Here is a 4,326-nt window from a genome sequence, read left to right as displayed (position 1 = left end):
GTCTTCTCTAAAACCACAGTTCAAAAGCATCAATTCTTTTGCGCTCAGCTTTCTTCACAATCCAACTCTCACATCCATACATGACCCCTGGAAAAACCATAGCCTTGGCTAGATGGACCTTTATTGACAAAATAATGTCTCTGCTTTTTAATATGCTGTGTAGGTTGGTCATAAATTTCCTTCCAAGGAGTAAACGTCTTTTAATTTCATGGCTGCAGTCAGCATCTGCAGTGATTTTGGAGCCCAGAAAAATAAAGTCAGCCACTATTTCCACTGTTTCCCCATCTATTTGCCATGAAGTGATGGGACCGGATGCCGTGATTGTAGTTTTCTGAATGTTGAGCTGTAAGCCAACTTTTTCACTCTCCTCTTTCACTTTCATCAAGAGGCTCTTTAGTTCTTCTTCACTTTCTGCCATAAGGGTGGTGTCATCTGCATGTCTGAGGTTATTGATGTTTCTCCCAGCAATCTTAATTCCCCCTTGTGCTTCCTCCAGTCCAGCTTTTCTCATGATGTACTCTGCATATAAGTTAAATAAACAGGGTGACAATATACAGCCTTGATGTACTCCTTTTAGTTCAGGTGATATGGTATTCCAATCTCTTGAAGAATTTTCCACAGTTTGTTGTGATCCATACAATCAAAGGTTTTGGCATAGTCAATAAATCAGAAATAGATGTTTTTTTGGAACTCTCTTGCTTTTTTGATGATCCAACAGATGCTGGCAATTTGATCTCTGGTTCCTATGCCTTTTCTAAATCCAGCTTGAATATCTGGAAGTTCATGGTTCACATACTGTTGAAACCTGGCTTGGAGAATTTTGAGCATTACTTTGCTAGAGTGTGAGATGACAGCAATTTTGTGGTAGTTTGAACATTCTTTGGCATTGCCTTTCTTTGGGATTGGAATGAAAACTGACCTTTTCCAGTCCTGTGGCCACTGCTGAGTTTTCCAAATTTGCTGGTATATTGAGTACAGCACTTTGTTTAAACCATTCTCTATGAGAATGGTTTAAAATTACTAAAAATGTATTATTACTAACCTATCAACAGGTATTGATTCTTCTTTATTGTTATATAATTGAACTGCTTTTGTTACTTGTTTTTTATTTTTAAATATTTATTTATCTCTTTATTATTTTTATTGGAGTATATTAGCTTTACAGTGTTGAGTTAGTTTCTGCTATATAGCAAAGCGAATCAAATATACACATACATATATCCACTCATTTTTAGATTTCCTTTCCATTTAGGTCACCACAGAACATTGAGTAGAGTTCCATGTGCTATTCAGTAGGGTCTCATTAATTATCTGTTTTACACATAGTAGTGCATATATGTCAATCTCAGTCTTCTAATTCATCCCAACCTTCTTTTCCCAAAGCTGTTTTTAAATAGCGTCTGTTTTAAAAACATAAATTTAAATTAATGAGGTTACTTAAGTCAAAGGACATTAATATCTAATTATTTTCGTATACTTTTCCAAAATTATTTTCCAGACAGGAGCCTTTCTTCTCCCTTCTCTCCTCCCTCTTGGTTTGTTCACTATGACTGCAAATCTGCTTTTGTTTCATAGATATATTCATTTGTACCATATTTCTTCAAGAAAATTAGAGATACCAAGGGAACATTTCATGCAAAGATGGGCTTGATAAAGGACAGAAATGGTATGGACCTAACAGAAGCAGAAGATATTAAGAAGAGGTGGCAAGAATACACAGAAGAACTGTGCAAAAAAGATCTTCACAATGCAGATAATCACGATGGTGTGATCACTCACCTAGAGCCAGACATCCTGGAATGTGAAGTCAAGTGGGCCTTAGAAAGCATCACTACGAACAAAGCTAGTGGAGGTGATGGAATTCCAGTTGAGCTATTTCAAATCCTGAAAGATGATGCTGTGAAAGTGCTGCACTCAATATGCCAGCAAATTTGGAAAACTCAGCAGTGGCCACAGGACTGGAAAAGGTCAGTCTTCATTCCAATCCCAAAGAAAGGCAATGCCAAAGAATGTTCAAACTACCGCACAATTGCACTCATCTCACACGCTAGTAAAGTGATGCTTAAAATTCTCCAAGCCAGGCTTCAGCAATAAGTGAACCGTGAACTTCCAGATGTTCAAGCTGGTTTTAGAAGAGGCAGAGGAACCAGAGATCAAATTGCCAACATCTGTTGGATCATGGAGAAAGCAAGAGAGTTCCAGAAAAACATCTATTTCTGCTTTATTGACTATGCCAAAACCTTTGATTGTGTGGATCACAATAAGCTGTGGAAAATTCTTCAAGAGATGGGAGTACCAGACCACCTGACCTGCCTCTTGAGAAACCTATATGCAGGTCAGGAAGCAACAGTTGGAACTGGACATGGAACCACAGACTGGTTCCAAATAGGAAAAGGAGTACATCAAGGCTGCACATTGTCACCCTGCTTATTTAACTTATATGCAGAGTACATCATGAGAAATGCTGGGCTGGAAGAAGCACAAGCTGGAATCAACATTGCTGGAGAAATATCAATTACCTCAGATATGCAGATGATAGCACCCTTATGGCAGAAAGTGAAGAGGAACTAAAAAGCCTCTTGATGAAAGTGAAAGAGGAGAGTGAAAAAGTTGACTTGAAGCTCAACAGTCAGAAACTAAGATCATGGCATCTGGTCGCATCACTTCATGGCAAATAGATGGGGAAACAGTGGAAACAGTGTCAGATTTTATTGTTTTGGCTCCAAAATCACTGCAGATGCTGATTGCAGCCATGAAATTAAAAGATGCTTACTCCGTGGAAGGAAAGTTATGACCAACCTAGATAGCACATTAAAAAGCAGAGACGTTACTTTGCCAAGAAAGGTCCATCTTGTCAAGGCTGTGGTTTTTCCAGTGGTCCTGTATGGATGTGAGAGTTGGACTGTGAAGAAAGCTGATCGCCGAAGAATTGATGCTTTTAAACTGTGGTGTTGGAGAAGACTCTTGAGAGTCCCTTGGACTGCAAGGAGATCCAACCAGTCGATTCTAAAGGAGATCAATCCTGGGTGTTCATTGGAACGTCTGATGTTGAAGCTGAAACTCCAATACTTTGGCCACCTCATGCGAAGAGTTGACTCATTGGAAAAAACCCTGATGCTAGGAGGGATTAGGGTCAGGAAGAGAAGGGTCGTCAGAGTATGAGATGGGTGGATGGCATCACCAACGCAATGGACCTGGGTTTGGGTAGACTCTGGGAGTTGGTGATGGAAAAGGAGGCCTGGCCGTTCCTGCGATTCATGGAGTCGCAAAGAGTCGGACACGACTGAGCGACTGAACTGAACTGAACCGTATTTTAGATTAAGTGAAAGCATGGTATTTCCCTTTCTCTTTGTGACTTATTTCCCTTAGTGTGATAATCTCTGGGTCTATCCATGCTGCAAATAGCATTATTTCATTCTTTTTAATGTCTGAGTAATATATCATTGGGGAGTTCCCTGGTGGCTCAGATGTTAAAGAATCTGCCTACAGTGCAGGAGACCCGGGTTCAGTCCATGGGTTGGGAAGATCCCCTGGAGAAGGAAATGACCACCCATTCCAGTATTCTTGCCTGGAGAATTCCATGGACAGAGGAGCCTAGCAAGGTGTATACATGAGATTGCAAGGAGTCATATTCGAGTGACCAACATACACACACAGAATATGTCATTGTGTATTTATACCATATCTTCTTTTGTCAAGAATACTAAATCTATCAATGATAATTATCCAGTTTGTCAAATTTCTTTGAATTTTATTTTATGGTAACTTACAAGAAACTTCCCTGGTGGCTCAGAGGTTAAAGTGTCTGCCTGGAATGCAGGAGACCCAGGTTCGATCCCTGGGTTGGGAAGATCCCCTGGAGAAGGAAATGGCAACCCACTCCGGTACTCTTGCCTGGAGAATCCCTCCCCATGGAGGGAGGAGCCTGGTAGGCTACAGTCCATGGGGTCGCAAAGAGTCGGACACGATTGAGCGACTTCACAACAACAACAACAAGAAACAAGTTTTAAAGTAATTAAGTCCACTGTTTTTTGCTTTGTGATTTCTGTGTTTTTCATTCTTGGAAAAAATTTCCTCTTCTGAGGGTTTACAGAATGCTCATTTACAGTTTTTTTCTAGTTTAGTTTATGTTGGTTTAGTTTTATTTTGTCTTAATTTTAAGCACATCACTAAGTCATTTCAATTCAGCTTTATTTTACCCCAAATACCTAACCAGTTGTTCCAGCATCATTTATTGAATGCTCTTCCCTTTACTCAGTTTTGGTGTAAATTTCGCTATATATTAAATTCTTACATATAAGCGTATTGGTTTCTGAAATGTTTATA

The 4,326-nt window shown here is 39.6% G+C and overlaps 1 non-coding gene across 1 annotated transcript; it reads left to right on the top strand.

The window, feature by feature from the left end:
- The first annotated feature begins 3,778 nt into the window (after positions 1-3,778).
- On the top strand, positions 3,779-3,850 carry TRNAS-GGA (transfer RNA serine (anticodon GGA)). The gene has a single exon. It is a non-coding gene; the product is annotated as a tRNA-Ser (tRNA).
- The last annotated feature ends 476 nt before the right edge of the window (positions 3,851-4,326 follow it).

Source organism: Moschus berezovskii, chromosome 14 (assembly GCF_049115385.1).
Source record: "Moschus berezovskii isolate FMDL1 chromosome 14, NW_MosBer_1.0, whole genome shotgun sequence".
NCBI classification, from domain to species: domain Eukaryota; kingdom Metazoa; phylum Chordata; class Mammalia; order Artiodactyla; family Moschidae; genus Moschus; species Moschus berezovskii.
Note: the sequence above shows the minus strand (reverse complement) of the source record. Positions and strands in the feature narration are given on the sequence as shown.